The sequence below is a fragment of the Chiloscyllium plagiosum genome, chromosome 26 (assembly GCF_004010195.1).
Source record: "Chiloscyllium plagiosum isolate BGI_BamShark_2017 chromosome 26, ASM401019v2, whole genome shotgun sequence".
Taxonomy (NCBI): domain Eukaryota; kingdom Metazoa; phylum Chordata; class Chondrichthyes; order Orectolobiformes; family Hemiscylliidae; genus Chiloscyllium; species Chiloscyllium plagiosum.
This window is the reverse complement of record NC_057735.1, coordinates 37073278-37098419: the sequence shown is the minus strand read 5'-3', so window position 1 is coordinate 37098419 and position 25142 is coordinate 37073278. Positions and strand designations below refer to the sequence as shown.

Here is a 25142-nt window from a genome sequence, read left to right as displayed (position 1 = left end):
CAGTGCTGGTCACCCTGCTATGGAAAGGATATTATTAAACTAGAAAGAGTACAGAAAATATTTACTAAGTTGCTATCTGGACTGGAATGTTTGAGCTATAAGGAGAGGTTGGATAAGCTGGGACTGCTTTCCCTGGACCATAGGCGACAGAAGGGTGACCTTGTACATATCTATAAGATCATGTGAGGCATAGATAAGGTAGATAGCCAACAGTTTTTTTCCCATGGTAAAATAGTCTAAAACTAGAGGGCATAGGTGTAAGGTGACAGGGGAGAGATACAGAAGGGTCCAGAGAGGCAATTTTTCCCACACAGAGGGTGGTGAATGTCTGGAACAGGATGCAAGAGGTCATGGTGGAGGCAAATACAATTTTGTCATTTAAGAAACATTGGGACAGGTATGTAGATGGGATAAGTATGGAGGGATATGGACCAAACGCAGGCAAATGTGCCTAGTTTAATTGTAAAAACTGGAGAGGGGGCACCATGGGCCAGTTGGGCCGAAGAGCCTGCTTCCAATGCTGTAAACCTCTAACTCGGACTCTAAAAGTGAAGGGGTCTGCAAGAGAAATCAGTTTCAACCATCAAAGCATTGAGTTCTTATATTCAAAGACTGCTGGGCTCTGAAATGTCATGATATTATCAAATGAAAATTTGAAAAATACAAGCCCGAGTTCACCTGAAGTTTGCTTAAACCGAAGAGATGTGCATTGGTGAATTGGTTGAAATTGTATGCAGAATTCACCACCCTTTCAAATTATGTGCAGCATTTTGTGAAATGAATTGAGGTTTTCTTGAGGATCTGGTCAGCACATCTACTGGCCTGCAGCAGCTTGGAACTGGCAAAGGCTACTCAATAGGGCATTAATACTTGAAGAGAACCTGCCGCAAAAGGTCTTCAAATAGACAACAAGAACTTGATCATATATTGGCTACTGGACTAAGTCTCCAATAACCTGTGAAAACTTATGAAAAGGAGTGTATAAAGTGCATATACAAGGTATAGATACAAAGTCCACCTTTTTATATATAAAGCAGAATTTCCTCATTGCAGCAATAAATCCCTCTTCAAGTCATAAATCAGTACAGACCAATAAAGTCACATTTCAATTTTCTGAGGTTTGGAATCATTAGGAGATATTTGAGTCCGACTACCAGAGGGCCTATAACCACACAATTACTTCCATTAAATATGGTGGCTCTCTAGTGCCTGCTGTAGACACACATTGCTGTGGATAAGATATGCATTACGTATAAAATTTCACTATCCAAGGGGGGACATAAAAGGACAGGACATTATCTGAATTGTAAATCAGAAACACAAAGAGCACCGTGGTCATGATCCCTCTGCTGACAAAGTGATTTACAATATGCTTTGATGCATCGGATTCTTGATGTCTTCTATACGATGAGGGAAATGCACAGCCAGAGTGCACACAGATTCTATAAAGAGAAAATACCAATCATTCTCTTGGGCAGATCTCCAAAATGGATCGCAGTGACTGAAATCAGGGCTCAAAATATCTGCTTGCTGCTTCATCATGGCCAAAGCTCCTAGACGGGGTGCATTTCAAAATGGCAAGCAACAAACAGGATTTATCATGAACACAACCCTTTTCTTTGAAAAAATGGTGCCTGATCTGGTGTAAGTGACATGGTTTGGAAGTCATCTTGTCTACTTTAAAAGTAATAGCAAATGTGAACAGACAGAAGCATATCAGATTCCATCAGAAGACCCACTGAAAAAGTTGCAAGTCAACGATGCCACAGAGGTAATAAACAATAATATTGTCTGACATTCACTAACCTGTTCAAACTTGCCCAACAGCCTCCTGGAAATGCAATTATAAAAAGCCTCTCGGTAACTTAGAAACCTCTGCTTTCAAGACACTAAACTTCAACAAAAATCAACACATCTAAGAAATGACATGCCCACCATTAAAGAACAATGGAGATAATTATACACTGTAACTCTATTGCTTTTCTCTTCATCTGTATCTAAATACTATGTCCTAATATTGTGAGACATTAAATTTTCAAACCCTCTAGGGCAGATATGGGATATTAAGTGGTTTCTTTATTTCAAACTCTGAATAAAGCTTGCTTCTGAAATTACTTTGAGCGATTGTCCAAATTGAAGTAAGAAAATACATACATCTCACATGCAAAATGGTTTAAAAAAAGATTCTATGAGAAAAGGCAGATGAAAATGTTAAAGTATTCACTGAATCTGCTAAGGTCATTTCAACATTCTACTTTCCATGGGTTTGGAATACTTGGGCCCAGTTTTATTCTAAATTGAGATGGAATGGAATGGAGAAGTTAACGTAACCTTAGAAGTTTAAAAATATGTAAGAAGCTGGCATGTGGAATATTACTTGATGGCTTGGGTGGATTTGAATGCTTTCGGCACAGTGGCACAGTGGTTAGCACTGCTGCCTCTCAGCATCAGAGACCCGGGTTCAATTCCCATGTCAGGCGACTGTGTGGAGTTTGCACATCCTCTCAGTGTCTGCGTGGGTTTCCTCCAGGTGCTCTGGTTTCCTCCCACAACCCAAAAATGTGCAGGTTAGGTGAATTGGCCATGCTAAATTGTCCGTAGTGTTAGGTGAAGGGGTAAATATAGGGGAATGGGTCTGGGTGGATTGCGCTTCAGCGGGTCGGTGTGGACTTGTTGGGCCGAAGGGTCTGTTTCCACACTGTAAGTAATGTAATCTAATCTAAAATGTAGTCTGTTTGCTGTTAGGATTTAAGAAGTCATGGTTGCTATGGTAACAGTTGATGTCATTCAAACGTCAGATTACATCACTGACTAATATGGTCTTCCTTTCATATTCAGGTCAAGATACATGTGAAAGGGTGGGAGAGAAAATAAAAAGCTAGCAGCTAGAAAAAATACAGGAAAGTGTGTTCAGTCACATTTAACATCTTGCCAAATGCACCCATTGTCACAATCAGACTTGTTTTGTACACCTCAATAATTTTGCTATTTCACTTTTTATTTCCTCTTCCTCACTTCAACACAGATGTGGAAGTAATGAAATTGTTTCCATGGTTTCCTCACAATTATAGAAACTTGAGTAAATTACAAATGTCAGGTCAAATGTAACACTTCACTTTCTCTCTTTTTTTGGGGACTTGAGTGTATTCTGACCTACCTCCACTGATTTCCTTATGTCTCTCTGCCTGCTGCTTCGCTTCTGCTTCATTGGTTAATATTGATATCACATTACAAAACCCATCATACTGCTGCCATCCCAATGTATTTTTCATGAAACATTACTTCTGTGTCAGGTGGCTCAATGGATGTATGGTATACATCATTGTTAGTAAGTTGAATGAAAACTGACATTCATTCTCAGATTTCACAAGATCACCACTTTACAACAGGCCATTTGATTTAAATACCAGCTGTCTTCAAACAGGAAAACTAAAGACTAAACAAAAATAATCTCGTACTTGTTGCCCTTAAAAGTAGATTTGCACATTTCTATGCAACAGGGAATTCTTTGCTATACTGTCTTTCTTTTCATATCATAATTTCTTTATCTTTACAGTTTCTTTTACTTAAATGGTCCAGAATGGGGGGAGTTCCACACACCTTCAGTTGTGCCAAAGTGCTTTTTAAACTGAATGAAATATTTATTGAAGTGTAGCCACTGTACATACAGTTAGGTACCACAGCAATGTACTAATAGAATCACAGAATGTTTACTGCATAGGAAACCAGACAGCCCACATCATGTTTGTGTTGACTCTTTGCAAGGATCATTTCATTCTGTTACCACATCTTTTCTCTTCAGTTCTGGAAAGTTCTTTGCTGATTCAATTTCCTTTTGAAAGCCACAGTGGACTCTGCTTCCTCTCAGGCAGTACATTCACATCATAACTAAATGCTGTAAAAAGATTTCACCTTAGGCTGGGCAGCCCATTCTCCAATCTAAATGTTTTTTTCATTTGCCTGGTTGCCATGGTCTAATTTTTCAAACGGTTCTTTAACTACTATAAAGCAGGACTTCCAGGATGAGGTCTTACCTCCAGAGGCCAGCAGCTCAGTGCCACACCAGGATCAATGGCCATTGCCAATTGCAGATGACAACGATATGAAAATTGGTGGGATGGTTGTGACAAAACTGCTCCTTTAACAAGGTTATGGGGTCCTTAGTTTTCCACCCCCACCCCCCCCCCCCATCCCCATGAGGTCGTAAATAAAAAGACTCTGAAAAGTCTGGGATTGAAGGGTTTTAGGGCCACTTTAATAATAGCTAACAGATATTGCCTCAGGCAGAAGGCTTTCATGTTTAAGAAACACACTTGTACAATGAAAGGGGAGTGGCCAATTCTCCCTGCTGAGCTTTTCTCTGGTTTTTAGTAGTATTGTGGAAAAAGCACAAGTAGAAGTAGGTCCAGGTTGTCTGTCTCTTTGTCTCCGTAAGGACCTGTGTTTGGTTTTTACCTTTAGTGCCAAAGGTTCTTTATAGGGTTTGTTGCAAGTATTTGGAACAGCATCAGTACGTTGGAGTGATCTGTTGGCTTTTCGGACAGTCTAAGTTATTTGATATTCTGTTTGCTGTTGTTTGTGTTTCATTCAATATTCTCACAACTAAATTCAGAGGGAAGAGGAAGAGAGATACAGAGATAGAAAAAGAGAGACAGCGACAGAGAGGGGGAGGGAGTTTGAACTTCAGAAATTGGCACTTAGACAAGAATGTCAGCAAAAAGGATGGAGATGAAGGCTGAAGGCAAACTTAATGAGGAAGAGAGTGAGGTTGAGCAAATCCCATGGTAGTCAAAGGCCTAGTGAGAAACTGATTAAATATATTCAAGTATTGCCTACATTTGATGAGAAGGATGTGAAAGCCTTTTTCATCTCATTCATTTGAAAAAGTGGCTAAACAAATGCAGTGGCCAGTGGGTTTGTTGATCCAAATAAAACTTGTAGGTTCAGATGGTACGTTATTTGCATCACTTTAACAGGAAGTATCTGGGGCATATGAGGTGGTGAAGAAAGCTATCTTAAGTGCATATGAGCTAGTGCCAGAAGCTTACAAACAACTTTTCAGGAACCTAAGGTGGGACCCTGGTCAAATCCACAATGCTTTTAGAGAGATAGTTATTTTTGAGTTCAAAATATCACTTCTTGAAGTAGTGCAAACTCATGTGGAAGAGCAGGAACGGAAAACGGCAAGATTAGCAGCTAAAACGGCTGATGATTAGGAGTTGGTTCATGAAGCAAAGTTTGGCTTCCAAAATCAATTTCAATCCATGAGGGATAGAAACTGGGGAAAAGAGAAATCCTCACGTGGAAAGGGAAAGATAGATCTCAGTGAAGATCATAAGGGTAACTTACAAGATCAAAAGGAAACCCTTGAAGGGACAGTGAAGTTAAAAAGCTCAAGTGTTTTCACTGCAATAAAGTAGGCCATATGAAATCAGTGTTGGTGGGTTAGGAAAAGCACTGGGAAGTCTGATGTAGGAAAACAGGATAAGCCAGTGAATTTTGTTGGAGTGGTAACAGAAAGCACAGTGGAGGCTAGAACAATGTACCAGAATGTACAAGCTGGTTAAGGAGGAAGTGTCAGGTCTTTTTAAACCATATACCTGCAAAGATAATGTTTATTCATGTAGGCCAGGAGCAGCAGGTAAAGAGGTTACAATATTAAGAGACAAAGGATCCGCTCAGTCTGTGATGCTGAAAGGGGAGGAGATATGTGCTTCTGAAGGTCTATTGCCAGAAAAGGTACTAGTAACGGGAATTCACGGTGAGACAAAAAGCACTCAATTTTTAAAGTGAGTTAAGAGTGCCAACTGAGGAATGGAGAATTCGTGGTAGGAGTACTGGACAAACCTTCAGCTCCAGGAATACAATTTGTCCTTGCTAATGATATAACTGAATCACTGGTAGGAGTGCCACATACTCTGGTTGAAAAGCCAGTGGAAACTCAGGCAACAGAACTATTGCAGGATACATAGCCGGGGATTTTTCCTGACTGTGTGGTAAAGAGGTCAAAAAGTCACCAATTGAAACCGGAGAGATCAAAGAGTACATACAAGAAAGTTGAAGTGGAATTAGCAGAGAGCCTGTTTGATCAGATGGTTGAGACAAGCCAGGAGCAGATAGCTAATAATATAGACATCTTTAGCTCAGATAAATTAACTTAGTTACAGCAGGAAGATAAATCTTAAATCAATTGCATTAAAAGGCATACACAAAAGGAATCCAAATGTATCCCTTAATGTTAGTATCTTAAATTTGACATCTTACGGAGGAAGTGGAGACGATCACATATCCAGGCAGATGAGAAATGGGCAGAAGTACATCAAATTGTATTGTCAGCAGGTTATAGAAAGGTGTTGCGAGTAGCGCATGAGCTACCTCTAGGGGGTCATTGAAGAGTAAGAAAAATTAAAGCTAAAATATGAAAAGATTTTTATTGGCCTGGACTGCACAAGGATGTAGTTGAATGTTATACATGTCAGGTAATCGGAAAACCACAAACAGGAATAAAACCCACAGCTTTAATCGCTAATCCTGAACTTGAGGAACCTTTTAAAAGAGTCGAGTGTGTGGTGCTGGAAAGGCAAAGCAGGTCAGGCAGCATCCAAGGAGCAGGAAAATCACCTTTTTGGGCTTGGGCTCTTCATGAGGTTCCTATCATAAATATGCTCAAAAGGAATTTTGACAGGAAAGGTATGCAAGAGGAGGACGTGTTATTGATTGCAACACAGAGGAAAGAACCAAGTTCAGAAGATTCTGCATTGGACATTCCTCAAATTAAACTGGATAATGAGGAAGTTGTCAAAAATTGTGATAAATTATGGAGTTACCTTCCAGAGGAAAATCAAAATGACCTGAAAAAGAGTTATTACTATCACATGAGGAGATAAGTGGAAATAAGCTGGGAAGCACTAACCTAATTATACATGATGTAGATATAAGGAGATAAGCAATATCCTTATAGGCATGACCCTCTAAAGTTGGCAAAGGTTCAAAAGGAGATTGAACACATGCTTCGAGATGAAGTGAGTTACAGTGACTGGAGTTCAGCCAAAGTAATGGTGCCAAAACCAGATGGTACCCAACGGTTATGTGTGGACTATCATGAAGTCAATGCAGTTACAATGACTGATGCATATCCAATTCAGCTGTGGAAGGCTGTGTTGAGAAAGTGGGACAAGCAACTTCTATTTCTAAGTTGGACTTGCTCAGAGGATACCGGCAGATACCTTTGTCAGAAAAAGCAAAAGCAATTTTGGCTTTCGTATCGCCGAACTATGCTCAAAACATTGACTCTCCTGCTGCTCGGAAGTGGACTACTTTTCCGGCACTACACCTTTTGATTCTATCAGTTTAAAAAGAGCAGTACCAAATTTTAGCAGTGCGGCTGCTTCACTCAAGGTGGCTATTGATGCAAGTGATGAGAATGTTGGTGCTGTGCTCTTTCAAGACAACAAGAAGATAGAAAGACCTATCGGGTATTTTTCCAGGAAGTTGAACATTCATCAGCAGAAATATTCAATGGTTGAGGAGGAGACTTTGAGCTTGGTTTTGGCATTACAATATTTCAGTGTTTGTGTTACCAATAACTTATCTGAGACAATCATATACACTAATCATAACCCATTGAAATTGGTGGAGAAATTTAAGGACAAAAATGCCAGACTGATGGAGCTTGTTGTTGCATGATTTTCAAATTGAATGGCTGCAAGTGGCAGAACAGGAAAACATGATTGCCAATGCAAGGTTGACAGTTGAATGAGAAATGGAGGCCTTTGTTGGCAAGAGTACAACAGACTGAAATGGAATGTAGTTGTGCATGTTTATAGTCAATATAATGTGCGTGTGTAGAGTACCAACAATTTACGCTTAAGGGGTTTCAAAATGAAGCCACCTTTGGATATTGATGGCTCATTCTTTTTTAAAAAGGTGGGGGGGGGGCGGGAGGAGAGAAAAGGTGTAACAAAGCTAATCCTTTAACAAGGTTATGCAGTGCTTGGCTTTTTTTCCAATGAGGTTGTAAATGACACAGATTCCAAAAAGTCTGGGATTGAAGGGTTTTAGGGTCAATTTGATAATAGCTAACAGTTACCACCTCAGACAGAAGGCTTTCAAGTTTAAAAAAAAACACTTGTACAATGAAAGTGGTGTGGTCAGTTCTCCCAGCTCGGCTTTTCTCTGGTTTGGTTTGGTTTTCGCAGTAGTGTGGAAGCAGCTGCTGGACTCTCAGAAGCAGGTTCAGGCTGGTACTCTCTCTCTGACTTCTCTCCTGTAAGACCCTGTGTTCGATTTTACCTTTTGTGCCAAGCAGTGTTTATGGGGTTTGTTGCAAATATTTGGAACAGCATCATTACGTTGGGATCATCTGTTGGGTTTTCAAAAAGGTTAGCTTATTCGTGGTGGGGCGGGGGGGGAGGTATTGTGTTTTTAGTTGTTTCCGTTTTATTCAGTAATCTTGCAAATAAACTCTGTTTTCCTTAAAACTAAGTGGTTTCACCAGTGGCATTACTCCTGGAATATCCACTTTCCATCTGCCTAACACAAACCAGCAAATTTAGAGTCTGCCAGTCCCTTATAGTACTGGAACAAGTGTAAAATAGCAAGATCTTGTCTGTGATACCTCACCACTCAAATAGCTAATAAAATCTCACAGATGAATGGATTCAGGGTGTGACTGGACTGTGAGACATTACATCAATATAGATCTTCAGGACCGATGAAGCTCAGTGAAGAAGCAGATTATGGGTTGTATTAATCAGAGCTTTCTCCCTGTCAGCATAATAGTTGAATAAAAACACTACGAATAATTCTGTAAGACAGTATGCCTCATGTACTGTCTGGGAAAATACAATTGTTCAGCAGAGAAGTGTACTCCCCATTAAAGTCTAATTAGAGCTCTCCCTAGTAAAAACTCAATGTTCAATCAATTATGGCATTCACAATAAGACACCAGATGAAATGTGTAATTTATACAGATTTGGTACATCACAGCAAAATTCTTAATCTAAAAGTCTTCACTGTCACATTTAAAAAAACCCTCAGTCAGAACTTCAATTTCTCTCTGGGCTGAGGCATTGTGCAATATAAGTGATTTTCAGGCGTTTAAGCTATACCACGCCACACACTTTCCCAAAATCCCAACAGGCGGTAGGTTTTGCTGAATCAATTGAAACAGAACCAATAATACAGTCACATTTGGGAAATGTGACTAACTACAAAAAGGCAAAATCAAATCAGGAATTCAATTTAGGATGGAGCCCTCCCCAGGGGGGTTGCTTTTTAAATACTGTGTGGCAGTCTACTTCAATTTTATTCTGTGCTAATTTAGCTGATCTGAAGCATTAGTACTATTGTATAGATTCCAGACCAGACATGAAGTGTATCTTCAAGCCAGTTACACAACATCACAAATATGATATAAAGGGTACCCCCACCTTAGTGCAATGGAGTCATTGTAGTGTGTTAAGTTAGTCAGTTATTTGTATGCAGTGTAGAGTCACATCAATAAACACAGAATATTATAGCAATACAAATAGTTAACATTGCTAATAAATCTCAAGACACCTGTCTCAAGAACCACCCAATGTTATGAGTGCTTACAAATAGGGCATACTGGCAGTGGTGTTAACACAAGTACTACATGTGAACGGACCACATTGTTGGCTGCAGTGTTCCTTCCCTATGGAGAATAATTTATCAGATATCTTCTCTGATCACTCTTAAGTGACTTGTATTAGAAACCATACATGCATTATGCAGAGGTGAAGAGAAAGTTACATTTAGCTGCAATGGTATCTGTCTTCCTCGGCCCCATGGGAAAAAGCTTGGCGACACTCACTACCCAGGCTTACCTGCAAAAAACAGCTGTTTGGGTGAGCTTCTGGTGGGCAGCTGCCACCTCTCCACATTGGCTGGCTGTGCAAATCTTACTCCTGCAAAATTGAAGGCCAGTGGGAGGGAAAAAAGAAAAAGACTTGTTCCTTCATGTTTTTGGTGAGATACTTTGGCATAATCCTCTTTATAAACTGGTCACTCTTAATTGCTAACTACCACCATCAGAACCTGACCACTAAAGCATGTTAGTTAACATTGAAGTTCATTGTTGTTGAACACAACAGGAATTGGCTTGAAATATACTATTTTGCGCTAAACCCTTCAATGTAAAGAGTATATTTGACAGCAGCAGTGGGGTTTCATCCTCTGGTCAAACACCATGGAGAATGGAAATAACAGGCGCATGAGTGAATGATTTACTAGAGATATCACAGCATTATTAAGCAACATGTAGCAGAATTTTGCAAACACAATGCAGCAGCTTTCTATGGTCACCTTTTTATAGCAAAAAAGAATATCAAAGGCATTTCATAATAATGTTACACCTTTATACAAATCAAAGACTCTTCTGCCAACTTTGTTTAGCTTTGTCATTGGATTTTACATCAATCACAAACCATTCCCCTAAACACAACCTAGAGACTATATCCCATTTCAAAGGCTAGAGCATAAATCTTATCTGGTAAAAACAATGACTGCAGATGCTGGAAACCAGATTCTGGATCAGTGGTGCTGGAAGAGCACAGCAATTCAGGCAGCATCCGAGGACAGGCAAAATCGACGTTTCGGGCAAAAGCCCTTCATCAGGAATAAAGGCAGAGAGCCTGAAGCGTGGAGAGATAAGCTAGAGGAGGGTGGGGGTGGGGAGAGAGTAGCATAGAGTACAATAGGTCAGTGGGGAAGGAGATGAAGGTGATAGGTCAGGGAGGAGAGGGTGGAGTGGATAGGTGGAAAAGGAGCTGGGCAGGTCGGACAAGTCCGGACAAAATCTGTAATTCATACATTTTTGGTCATTGTAAATATCAGTTCCAATGTATCAGGCAAGAAACTTGAAACTAATGCAATTTACTCAAAATGACCAATGCCACATTGCAAAGAACATAAATAAAACATAATGGGCAACTCATAACAATTTTGAGGGAGCACAGTATCTAAAAGATGACCACGTGTTCTACGCTCTATAGATACTAATCGACCTGCTACCTGTTTTGAAGTACCTGCTCTATTTGTTTCATCTATTTTTCCAAAAAGATTAAATGGAAATTAGTTTCTGATCAAGGTAAACAGGGATGTTAATTCCCCATGTTTGCTCCATTAGTACACTAGATGGACACACACAATTTGACATTATCCTTGAAGGCATTTGGAAAATAATGTACCAACAGTTATATAGAGGAAATAATACCTGCAATACCAACTCTACTGATCAATTAAAACATCATTCATTTCCTAAATATTTCTGGTTAATTATAATAGTCAATGAATAATTCATTTGCAATATAGTCTCTAACATGAGTGACTCCAATTGGATTGGTCTCTCAGGGTAGGGGATGTGTGCAAAAAATCGAAGATTCCCTGCAGTTGTTACGGTATCAGACCCAAGTCTGTCCCCTAATTGCAGTTTGTTTTTTTTTGTTTATAAAGTTGAGCATCTTTATAGATTTAATAAAGATGTCACTATTTATAATAACATAAACCAAATATTGCATCTACATATGATATAATCATGGGAAAGAAATCGTATAATTTCAGCCAATGACCAGTCACTTTTATGTAAAATATTTCTTCAATATGCATCCATTCATTTTCTGCTACTAATTATCTTTCATGAATGCCTTTGTCCAACCAGAACATCTTTGTAAAAATTCTTATTGAACCTTAAACAACAATGTTGTGTTCTGTCTCACAGCTAGTATGGTCGGGGACCTTGAAGCCATCACGATGGGGAGAAAGAACGGGTACGCAATGAATACAGTCCACCGATTTCTCAGCAACAAACCCTAGCCACTCTCCCTGACAGCAAAGACATCTCAGAAATGACTGCCACACTACTCAGACTCCTTGGCATCATGGTAGCCCACAAACTCACCAACACACTAAAACAACAGCAAATGAACTTGAAAGACCCTATACAGACAATGAGCAAAACTAATATCATTTACAAAATACTTTGCAAGAACTGTAACAAACAAGACATTGGACAAACAGGCAGAAAACTAGCCACCAGGATACATGAACACCAACTAGCCACAAAATGACATGACTCACTCTCACTAGTATCCTTACATACAGATGAGGAAGGGCACCACTTTGACTGGGACGACACATCCATCCTAGGACAAGCCAAACAGACATGAACGAGAATTCCTAGAAGCATGGCATTCCAACCAGAACTCTCTCAACAAACACATTGACTTGGATCCCATGTGTCACCCCCTGAGAAAAAGAACTGGAAATTACATCACCATAGGAAATGATGTCACCACAGGAAATGACATCATCAACACAAGGAAACTCAAACATATGAATAGAAAGTGGGCAACACCACCAGTACTTCATTCGGAGGCTCACTGACGATGTTACCTAGTATGGTGACGAAACGTCGGAAAATGAACCTTCCAGCTCAGCGATCAAATCCACATCCAGAACCTCAACCTGAGCTACAAATCTTCTCAAACTCGCTGCACCATGATTCCATAGAATGTGACTTAAGGTCTCATGCTTCATCTAACTCAAAGATCACTTGAGGTCTGAAAAGCTATTGGAAGTGTGCTGCTTTGCGTAACTTAAAAACTAAATATCATCCCAGATATTTATGTGCCTGTGAGTATAATGTTTGTACAGAATAGCAAGTTGTAATGCACGTCTGTTGAATTGCTATCATTACAACTGCAGTGAATTGGAGTTTCATTGTGCAAATATATTTAAACAGGAAGATGAGAATATCAAATTGTTTAGGTTTCCAAAATTAAATAAGGATTTTTGTGTTTTACAAAAGAGCAACATTGTAATTGTAGGTGTACTACTATGGGACTAACTCTTTCACTTTAGAGTTTTGTAAGTCCCTACTCTAAAACAAATCTTACCAAAAGCTAGAGATTTACAATAAATGGGAATATATTAATTGCCCATTTTTTGGGGGTAACTCTTTTAATGACAGCTGAGCCGATAAACAAACTAATACCAGTTTGAAACAGCGCAAGAATGAAGGAGCTCCCTTTATAGTTTTATTTTGCAATCTTCTGCTATTGAGTCGTGACCTGAAGGTGCAACTCCATTTCAGTGGTGTTGATTGTTTACTTTATAAACTATGGCTGGATGATTGTTCAGTACTCAATGTCATACACCATGTTCTGAACTGACTTGTTAGGATAACCTTTTGAATCTTCTACTTTATTAACCAGTGCCTTTTTAAATCAGAATAGTACATTTGTATTAGAGTGTAATTTATTTTTACATGTAGTTAAACCATTTAAATCCATAGGATCATGGCTGATTGGATTGCGGCCTTAATAACATTTTAATGCCATAACTTAACTTTGTCATCAATCAAAAATCTGTTGATCTCAGCCTTGAGTTTACTCAAGCTTCATCTTCAAGCTTCCACCTCCAAACAGACCCCAGCACCAAGGATATATTTCCCTCCCCTCCCCTATCAGCTTTCCGTAGAGACCACTCCCTCCGCGACCCCCTTGTCAGATCCACACCCCCCACCGACCCAACCACCACTCCCGGCACCTTCCCTTGCAACCGCAGGAGGTGCAACACGTGCGCCCACACCTCCCCCCTCACTTCTCTCCAAGGCCCCAAAGGAAACTTCCATACCCGCCACAGATTCACCTGCACCTCCACCCACATCATCTACTGCATCCGCTGCAGCCGGTCTGGCCTCCTCTATATTGGGGAGACAGGCCGCCTACTTGCGGAGCGATTCAGAGAGCACCTCTGGGCCACCCGGACGAACCAACCCAACCAACCTGTAGCACAGCATTTCAACTCCCCCTCCCACTCCACCGAGGATATGCAGGTCATTGGACTCATCCACCGCCAAACCACAACAACCCGACGGTCGGAGGAGGAGCATCTTATCTTCCGACTGGGAACCCTCCAACCACAGGGGATGAACTTGGACCTCACCAGTTCCTTCACCCCCCCTCCCCCCACCTTGTCTCAGCCGAATCCCTCCAGCCCGGCACCGCCTTCCTGACCTGCAGTCTTCTTCTTGACCTCCCCGCCTCCATCCTACTCCGACCTATCACCCTCACCTTGACCTCTTTCCACCTATCACATTTCCAACGCCCCTCCTCCAAGTCCCTCCTCCCTACCTTTTATCTTCTCCTGCTGAACACTCTCTGCTCATTCCTGAAGAAGGGCCTGTGCCCGAAACGTCGAATCTCCTGGTCCCTGGATGCTGCCTGACCTGCTGTGCTGTTCCAGCAATAAAGTTTCAACCTTCATCTTCAACTGTTGTGGAAAGGAATTCTCATGGACTGAGGATCTTTTGAGTGAAGAAACTCATTCTACGTAAGAATACACTATTTAGGAATGGAACTAGGCCACTTATACCCTCAAATTGACATTTCTATTCAATACAAATCATGGCCAATCGGATTACTCAACATTCTAGCCAACCCTGATAACCTTTCACCCCCTTCCTCCCCTCTGTCTTAAACAGAGAGACATTATTTTTAAACTGGGCGAAAGTGAGCACTGCAGATGCTGGAGTTCAGAGTCAAGATTAGAGTAGTGCTGGAAAATTTACTTTGATTTTCCTGCTCCTCGGATGCTACCTGACCTGCTGTGCTTTTCCAGCACTACTCTAATCTTGACTACTTTTAAACTGCTCTATATTTTCACAAGAGGAATCATCTCAGCATCTATTCTGTCCAGCTCTCTCAGTCTGACATGTCATGGCTAATTACCTTTTGTATCAAATGTCATTGGATGCCACCATTAAATATCTTTATTTTTGTTCTCTAAAGTTAAAATCCCGGTCTAATGACAGGTTTGTTGGACCAACACAGAGTATCGACGGAAGTAATCTTTTTTCATTTATGGAGGTTAAGGATGCAGAATATTTCTTGAATGGTAAGAGGTTAGAAAGTGTAGATGTGCCAAGGCATCTTGATGTCCACTTCAATAACTCACTGAAGGCTAACATGCAGAAACAGCAAGCTATGGAATATTAGCCTTTGTCACAAGGGATTAGAGTCAGGAATAGTGAAGTCTTGTTTCAATGACATAGGAGCTCGGTTAGACTGTACCTGGGCCACTGTCTGTTACCTCGCAAAAACATTATTGTCAAAGAAGGGGTGCAACAAAGATTCACCATTCTTGTTACCAGGATGGTGGGATGGTCCCATGAAGATCCAGTTGGGTAAATTGGACCCATATTTTCTCCTGTTTCAAAAAATGAGAAGTGATCTCATTGATACTTACAAAATACTTGAAAGAATAGACATGGTAGATGCAGGTAAGATGCTCTCCTGGTTGGAGAGTCTAGAACCACGGGTACAACTTAAAAATAAGGGGAATGTCATTTAGGACTGAGATGAGAAATTTTTTAAAAAACTTTAATTATGTATCTTTGGAATTCTTGACCACAGAGGAATAGAGTCAGAGAGTCATAGAAATGTACAGCAAGGAAACAGACCCTTTGGTCTAACCCATCCATGCCGACCAGATATCTCAACCCAATCTAGTCCTACCTGCCAGCACCCAGTCCATATCCCTCCAAACCCTTCCAATTTGTATATTCATCCAGATGCCTTTTAAATTTGTAATTACACTAGTCTCCACCATTTCCTCTGGCAGCTCATTCCATACACGTATTACCCTCTGTGAGAAAAAGATGCCTGTTAGTCTCTTTTATATCTTTCCCCTCTCACTCTAAACCTATGCCCTCCAATTCTGGAGCACCCCCCACCCAGGGAAAAGACTTTGTCTATTTATCCTATCCATACCCCTCATGATTTTATAAACCTCTATTAGTTCACCCCTCAGCCTCCGACGCTCCAGGGAAAATAGCCCGAGCCTATTTAACCTCTCTATAGCTGAAATCCTTCAACCCTGGTAATATCCTTGTAAATCTTTTCTGAACCCTTTCAAGTTTCACAACATCTTTCCGATAGGAAGGAGACCAGAACTGCACGCAATATTCCAATAGTGGCCTAACCAATGTTCTGTACAGCCTCAACATGACCTCCCAACTCCTGCACTCAATACTCTGACCAATAAAGGAAAGCATACCAAACACCTTCTTCACTATCCTATCTATCTGCGACTCCACTTTCAAGGAGCTATGAACCCGCACTCCAAGGTCTCTTTGTTCAGCAACACTCCCCAGGACCTTACCATTAAGTGTATAAGTCCTGCTAAGATTTGCTTTCCCAAAATGCAGCACCTCGCATTTATCTGAATAAAACTCCACCTGCCACTTCTCAGCCCATTGGCCCATCTGGTCAAGATCCTGTTGTAATCTGAGGTAACCTTCTTCGCTGTCCACTACACCTCCAATTTTGGTGTCATCTGCAAACTTACTAACTGTACCTCTTATGCTCACATCCAAATCATTTATTTAATGACAAAAAGTAGTGGACCCAGCACCGATCCTTGTGGCACTCCACTGGTCACAGGCCTCCAGTCTGAAAAACAAACCTCCACCACCACCCTCTGTCTTCTACTTTTGGGCCAGTTCTGTATCCAAATGGCTAATTCTTCCTGTATTCCGTGAGATATAACCTTGCTAATCAGTCTCCCATGAGGAACCTTGTTGAATGCCTTACTGAAGTCCATATAGATCACATCTACTGCTCGGCTCTCATCAATCCTCTTTTTAACCTCCTCAAAAAATCGATCAAGTTTGAGAGACTTTTTGTTCAGCAACACTCCTTAGAACCTTACCATTAATGTAGAAGACCTGCTAAGATTTGCTTTCCCAAAGTGCAGCACTTCACATTTATCTAAATTAAACTCCATCTGCCACTTCTCAGCCCTTTGGCCCATTTGATCACGATCCCATTGTAATCGAAGGTAACCTTCTTCGCTGTCCACTGCACCTCCAATTTTGATGTCATCAGCAAACTTACTAACTATATCTCTTATGCTCACATCCAAATCATTTATATAAATGATGAAAAGTAGTGGACCCAGCACCGATCCTTGTGGCACTCCACTGGTCACAGGCCTCTGGGAATGTAGAAGCTTAGGTTTTGAATATAAAAGTAGAGATTGATAGAATTCTGATTAGCAGTGTATAGGGTTATGGGGATTGTCTGTGTAAAAGGTATTGAAGTGTTCAATCATTCATTATCATACTAAATGGCAGAGGAGCTCAATGGACTGATTAGCCCACAACTTGTTTCTTCATTCTCATATTGCTTAAATTTGTAAGGACTGCAGTTGTGTCCTGTTTTCCACAACACAATTCATTGGACCTTGGGATATGAGATGAAATATTTAACAGATTTAAAATGCACAGGCTGCAAAATGATGTATTATGCACGAAGGAGACTAGACAGGATCCTAATCATTCCAGTAGCAGGAAAATAATTAGTGTTTGTAAAGATTCAATTACCCATATAAATTTACCATTAATCATTCAAAAAATTATTGAAATGGAACAGTGAACCTTCGACCAAGACTTAACCTGCTTTATTAATTAAAAAGGAATTAAAATTCCTGCCAAAAAAGCTAATGAATCCCTAAAAATTACATATAGTTTTACAGCATGGATATAGTCCAGTGGAACCATTAAGTTACCCTCCCTTTCACATTATTTCATCTCTCCCATCAACATTACCCTATCTTTTTCTTGATTTGGTACTTATCTATCTTCCACATCAATACGTCGATGCTAAGCATGTCATTTGAGATTTCCACAACCTTACACTCGGTATATCACGATACCGTGATAATGCGTAATGTCAAAGAAAAGCAAGTACTTTTCTTGTTTATGTTTGTAGTCTCTTTCTTGGGTTATAATGGGTCTTCGACATTTAAGGAATATGTACAAATCAAGACAAATTATTTATTGGATACATTTATTTGATAATTATGGTGGATAAAACTTGAGATTTTATTAAGTTAAGGGTGCTAGATGAATGTAAGTTATTGTCGCCGTTTCAAGAGCACATCAGAGCACTTCAGGCTCTTTCACAACTGTAAAACTTCCAATGGCTAGTCCCTTTGTATTGAGGTTATTTTTAGATTACTCTTCTGATTTATGGGTTTATTGCAATAGCAAAATCTCATATTGGCAATATAATCAGGTTAAGTCAGAAAGCTGTACAGAAGAGATCTGTGCACTATGCACCCTACTTTCTGCCGACTGTTTTACCTACACAGTAAAATAATCAATGGTCATTGACCTGAAATATTACAATTATTTCTCATTCCACAGATGCCATTACACCAGCTTCTGACATTTTGTTTTTAATTCATATTGTAAATCAATACTGTTTTGGTGTGTTGATTTTGAAACTGCAAGGTATGGGTCATAATTTGGACAAGTGATTAGCAATGAGTGCTCACTGCCAATGAGCAGTTAAGACAAGTACACCATACAAGAATGATACCAAACCTTGTTCAGCAAGGTTCAATCATTTGTTAGAACATGTATGATGTGGCATCCTACTTTGATTTTATACTTTACCTCCTCTCCCCAAATCCTGGAAATAGATTTAAAACCTGTGACTGTTCATTCAATTTGACTGCTTCACTTCAGCCAGAAATTCATCAGCCAGTGACTGAGTGCTGTATCAGTTTCTCCAGCATCATTCCAGTCACTGAACTGAAATGTTGCTTTGCAGCAATAATATCAAAGTATCTCCAGGTGTCTAATTATTGCAGTGATCAATGCTCCTCAACACTATCCTCCTGAACACTTTTAATCTCTGATTATGTTCTCAAGGGAGCAGGAACATGAGAGAAATCATGTTGAAATAAATACAATCTTTGTTTCAGAAGTACAGAATTCTTACCTTATCAGCAGAGACATTTTCCCTGGTGTTCTGGCTAATGTTTATCCTTTAAACACTATCAATAAAACCAATTATCTGGTCATTATCACATTGTTGCTTGTGTTGTATATAAATTGGCTGCTCTGTTTTCTACATTATAATAGCAGCTACACCTCAATAGAGTCAGTTAATTCACTGTAAAGCACCTAGTTATGTCCAGAGCTCAGAGGTACAATCTTAGGGCAACTTTTTCTTTTCTCTCTCATTTGGTTCTTCCCTGAGTGTGTTTTGGATTCTTGGCCTTACTTTCCCCACAAGGAAAACAGAATTACACAGTTTAAAAAGTGGTATACTGACTAAAATTATTCCTCAAAGGAAATTATGTCTTCATTCTCTGACAACTGGAAGAACTGAAGTTGTTGCTATGTTTATAAAATTTATAATTTAAAAATGTGGGCAACAATTCCATCCAGTAATATAGTAACCAGATTTTTTAACTTAAGTATCAGTACGTTTTTTCCACAACCACTTGATGAAAGAGCTTCCAAATAAACCCTTTAGACTATAATCTAGTATTGTGTGATTTTTAACTTAGTATCACTTTAGACTGAGACGGTCTTACTTACTAATATCACTTGCTCAGTAAAAGATGATCAATGCCAAGCCATTTGTTAAATATTAATAATAGGCATCAATAGGGATGGGCATCATTTGTAAATAAAAGTGCCCAAATTTATTTGGAAACATGCAACAAGGTTAGGCACCATTGATAAAGAGGACAAACTGAAGTAGGAGAATTCCAAAACTACTTCACCTTCATTGTGAAAATGTTTCTCCTCTTTTCAATTCTAAGTGTCTTACTCTCAGAGTAGAAGGTACGTCTAATGATTGATTTTAACTCATGAACATTCAGTTTGCCTTCTGAATCGCTTGTTGTATTTGCATGCTCGAATTCATTGAGAGCTGGTTCCCTTTTGACATAAACACTCTTCAATTTATCACCATTTAAGAACTACTTTGCTCCATTATTTCCTACTAAAGTGGATAACATCACACTTATTCACATTATATATTCTTTCTGGTATGTTCTTGCATAGTCTGTGGTGTTTTGGCACTGCCTCATAACTCACATTCCCTCCAAATTTTGTATGATCTGCAAACTTGGAAATATTACAACTGGTCGCTGCATTCAAATAATTGATATGGAATATGAATAATTGGAGCCCAAGCACAAACACTTGAAAGGTGTATAGTACGCCTTTATTGTCACCTCCTTCAGCACTCCAGGGCACAGGACATCAAGCATTGCGAATTGTCAATTGTTGGAGGTGCTGCCTCTTGGAGGAGACATTTAAACAGAGGCCCTGTCCGTCTTTTCACATATCTTTCCACACTTTAAGATCAGCATGGAAATTTTCCTCACTAATACAGCTCATATGTATCCCTCAAAACTACTTTATTGAAAAACAAATCTGGCCATTATTGCTGTTAGTTGAGGAACATTGCTATTTGGATTAGGCTGCTGCATGTCTTACATTACAAGTGACTACACCTCATTTGTTATAAAACCTTTCAAGATGGCCCCAGGTTCTGGAAGGTTATAAAAAAATGCATGCCCTTTGTTCCACTGTTTCCACACCTGTATCACTACTCTTATCTACTGAGTGAACAACCAGACCAGAACAAAGGAGGCCTTCCGCAGAGCGAGAAGAGGTGTGCCATTCAGCCCGAAGTGTCCATTTACACAGTTACATGCACTTCCCAACTCTGAGACTGAGATTTGTCTGAATTCCCTATGAAACTGAATCAATACACAATAAGATTGCCACATGACTGATTGTGCTTTGCGCATATGTGCAAGTTACTTTAAAGCTTCTGTTGCAGGGGAAGCTTTTGATTTTTCACTTATTGCATTTTGACCAGATGACTTCAAGCTGTCTTGAATAATTCCTCTTCTCAGATTTCATCTTGGAAAATTTTCTTTACTTCTACTCTAGCAGAAGATTGATCACTTGACAAATTGGCAGATGTAAAAAGACACAGCAGAACTACAAGTGTCGTTGCGCTGAAGCAGTGAGAGAGTCTACATTGTAATACATCAGTGGTTGGAAAAACCCAGAGTCTGGCCCAGAGAGACCTCCTCCCCTTCAATAAGAACACAAACAGCTCCTTTCCAAAGAGTCATTTTCCTGTCGATCATTGCTTATACTCTCTCACAGATGCTGCCAGTTAACGCCAGATGTTAAATGTGGTTGGTCCTCCTCATGGACCTGGCTAAAGTAGGGCTCATGCCCGAAACGTCGATTCTCCTGCTCCTTTGATGCTGCCTGACCTGCTGCGCTTTTCCAGCAACACATTTTTCAGCTCTGATCTCCAGCATCTGCAGTCCTCACTTTCTCCTAAAGTAGCCATTGACAGGTCCAGGCAGTGGGCCATGGAGGGAGTTATAAATCCAAACTGCCTGCCTCTCCTCAGCAGCTATGTTCATGCCCAGGTGCCTTTTCAAAACAGCACCCTGTTTATCTCCCCTCTGACCCTATTCTGATTTAATTCCCTCCCTCTTTTTCCGACTCTTCCTTCAGTCTGATATTGTTGCAGTGTCACTCTCTTCACATAGGGTTCAAGTCCCACTTGCTCCAGAGATGCATCATAACCTATCTGGACAGGTTGATCAAAAACATCTAAACTTAATAAAGCGATGCGCTGGAAAAAGCACAGCCGATCAGGCAGCATCTAAGGAGCAAGAGTGTGGATATTTCAGGCAGGACCCTTCTTCAGCACATCGGTCAACCAGAGTCGAGGTACATACCTTTCCAGCCAGGAGCTTTATTTCCATTCATACACCACAAAGTCAAACAGTGATGGCTGTATACAATGGGGGAATATGTTAAGTGCTCACTCAGAGAACTTGCGACCATCAGCTGCTCCCCAGTTCCACCAGACCCTACTGGATGAAAACACTGCTCAGTCTCTGATATTTTGCTCAAAATGACCACCATTTATGAGTTCGACTACCCATGGGAGACTGGTTAGCAAGGTTAGATCTCACGGAATACAAGGAGAACTGGCCATTTGAATACAGAACTGGCTCAAAGGTAGAAGAGAGGGTGGTGGTGGAGGGTTGTTTTTCAGACTGGAGGCCTGTGACCAGTGGAGCGCCACAAGGATCGGTGTTGGGTCCACTACTTTTTGTCATTTACATAAATGATTTGGATGTGAGCATAAGAGATACAGTTAGTAAGTTTGCAGATGACACCAAAATTGGAGGGGTTTGACAGTGAAGAAGGTTACCTCAGATTAGAACAGGATCTTGACCAGATGGGCCAATGGGCTGAGAAGTGGCAGATGGAGTCTAATTCAGATAAATGTGAGGTGCTGCATTTTGGGAAAGCAAATCTTAGCAGGACTTATACAGTTAATGGCAAGTTAATAGGGAGTGTTGCTGAACAGAGACCTTGGAGTGCGGGTTCATAGCTCCTTGAAAGTGGAGTCGCAGGTAGATAGGATAGTGAAGGTGGTGTTTGGTATGCTTTCTTTTATTGGTCAGAGTATTGAGTACAGGAATTGGGAGATCGTGTTGCGGCTGTACAGGACATTGGTTAGGCCACTGTTGGAATATTGCATGCAATTCTGGTCTCCTTCCTATCGGAAAGATATTGTGAACTTGAAAGGGTTCAGAAAAGATTTACAAGGATGTTGCCAGGGTTGGAGGATTTGAGCTCTACAGAGGGGCTAAAGAGGCTGGGGCTGTTTTCCCTGGAGTGTCGGAGGCTGAGGGGTGACCTTATAAAGGTTTACAAAATTATGAGGGGCCTGGATAGGATAAATAGACAAGGTCTTTTCCCTGTGGTCTGGGAGTCCAGAACTAGAAGGCATAAGTTTAGGATGAGAGAGGAAAGATATAAAAGAGACCTAAGAGGCAACTGTTTCACACAGAGTGTGGTACGTGTATGGATTGAGCTGTCAGAGGAAGTGGTGTTGGCTGGTACAATTGCAACATTTAAAAGTCATTTGGATGGGTATATGAATAAGAAGGATTTGGAGGGATATGGGCTGGTTACTGACAGGTGGAACTAGATTGGGTTGGAATAGCTGGTCGGCATGGACAGGCTGGACCAAAGGGTCTGTTTCCATGCTGTACATCTCTATGACTCTATGACTCTAAATGCAGATGACACCAAAATTGGAGGAGTAGTGGACAGTGAAGACAGTTACCTCAGAGTACAACGGAATCTTGATCAGATGGGCCAATGGGCTAGGGAGTGGCAGATCGAATTTAATATAGATAAACATGAGGTGCTGCATTTTGGAAAGGCAAAATCACTTAATAGAAAGGTCCTATGGAGTGTTGCTGAACAAAGAGATCTTGGAGTGTATGTTCATAGCTCCTTGAAAATGGAGTCGCAAGTAGATAGGAGAGTGAAGGTGGCATTTCATATGCTTTCCTTTATTGGTCAGAGCATTGAGTTTAGGAGTCAGGAGGATGTATAGGAGGATGGTTAAGCCGCTTTTGGAATACTGCATTTCTGGTCACCTTACTATCGGAAGGATGTTCATAGAATCCCTACACAGTGTGGAAACAGGCCATTTGACCCAATAAGTCCTCGAAAGAGTATCCCACCCAGACCTAAACTCCTACCCTATTGCTCTACATGATTAATGCAGCTAACATATGACCAATCCACCTAACCTGCACATCTTTGGACTGTGGAGAAAACTGGAGCACCTGGAGGAAGCTGGAGCGCCCAGAGGAAACCCACGCAGATATGGGGAGAATGTGTAAACTCCACACACACAGTCGCCCAAGACTGGAATCAAACTTGGGTCACTGGCACTGTGAGGCAGCAGTGCTAACCACTGAGCCACTGTGCTGCCCGTTTTAAAACTCTTTTTTATGTTGTGAAACTTGAAAAGGTTCAGAAAAGATTTACAAGGATGGTGCCCAGGGTTGGAGGATTTGAGCTATAGGGAGAGGCTGAATAGGCTGGGGCTGTTTTCCCTGGAGAGTCGGAGGGTGAGGGGTGACCTTAGAGGTTTATAAAGTCATGAGGGGCACGGATAGGATAAATAGACAAAGTCTTTTCCCTGGGGTGGGGGTGTCTAGAACTAGAGGTCATGGGTTTAGGGCGAGAGGGGAAAAATTAAAAGGAACCTTATGGGCAACTTTATCACACAGAGTGGTGAGTGTATGGAATGAGCTGCCAGAAGAAGTGGTGAAAGCTGGTAAAATTACAACATTTAAAAGGCAGCTGGATGGTTTTTGACAAGGAAGGGTTTGGAGGGATATGGGCCAAGTGCTGACTAAAAGGACTAGATTAGTTAAGGATATCTGTTTGGCAAGGACGAGTTGGACTGAAGGGTTTGTTTCCGTGCTGTACATCTCTCTGACTATAAATTGCGTCACATCTCAAATCTGTCTTCAACTCACCTTACCTCAGACATTGTTATAGTCACATTTAGAGTCTGAATGAACCTCTTTTTATATCTGAGGTTGACATAAAAGATGCCTTTTTCAATTCAATGCTTAACTGAAAACGCATGAAAAGTTATAAATAAACCATGTTTGCTTGATCACAAGTTAGCAAGTACATGCATGTGTTTTACTTCAGCAGTTCTGAAGAAGATTCACATTAAACTTGAAACAATAACTTTCTTTCTCTTCAGATGCTGCCAGACATGATGTTCATCATCATTTTCTGCTTTTTATTTTAGATTTCCAACATCTGCAGTTTTTTGTTAAATTGTTTTAGTCTTATACTTTATTATAATGTTCAAACACAAAGCATAGAGTCAAAGAGATATACAGCACAGAAATAGATTCAAAGTTTGTGAGAAGATTTGTAGCTCGGGTGGTCGTTGCTGTGGTTCTGTTCGCCGAGCTGGAAGCTTTTGTTGCAAACGTTTCGTCCCCTGTCTAGGTGACATCCTCAGTGCTTGGGAACCTCCTGTGAAGCGCTTCTGTGGTGTTTCCTCCGGCATTTATAGTGGCCTGTCCCTGCCGCTTCCAGTTGTCAGTTTCAGCTGTCCGCTGTAGTGGCCGGTATATTGGGTCCAGGTCTATGTGTTTGTTGATGGAGTTTGTGGATGAGTGCCATGCTTCTAGGAATTCCCTGGCTGTTCTTTGTTTCGCTTGCCCTATAATGGTAGTGTTGTCCCAGTCAAATTCATGAAATTGCGAGGATATCCGTTTTTTGCAAAAAGAGGAAGAGGAACACCTATACAAGGTATTCGCAAAAAACGGATATCCTCGCAATTTCATCAACAGATGCCTAAGGGAGAGACAACAGAACGAGGACATGCCGCAACCCAAAGGACTAGCCACACTACCATACGTCAAGAACATCTCTGAAA

At 40.6% G+C, this 25142-nt stretch overlaps 1 protein-coding gene across 8 annotated transcripts in view; it reads right to left on the bottom strand.

The window, feature by feature from the left end:
- Positions 1–25142, bottom strand: part of LOC122563251 (alpha-1,3-mannosyl-glycoprotein 4-beta-N-acetylglucosaminyltransferase C-like) — a 168500-nt gene that overhangs the window by 28240 nt on the left and 115118 nt on the right. For 3 of the 8 annotated variants that reach the window (XM_043716882.1, XM_043716879.1, XM_043716883.1), the window contains one exon: positions 9849–9929. The exons of the other annotated variants lie outside the window; for them this stretch is intronic. The gene's annotated coding sequence lies outside the window, so the exon portion shown is untranslated. The remainder of the gene's footprint in view (positions 1–9848; positions 9930–25142) is intronic. 8 annotated transcript variants of the gene reach the window in all.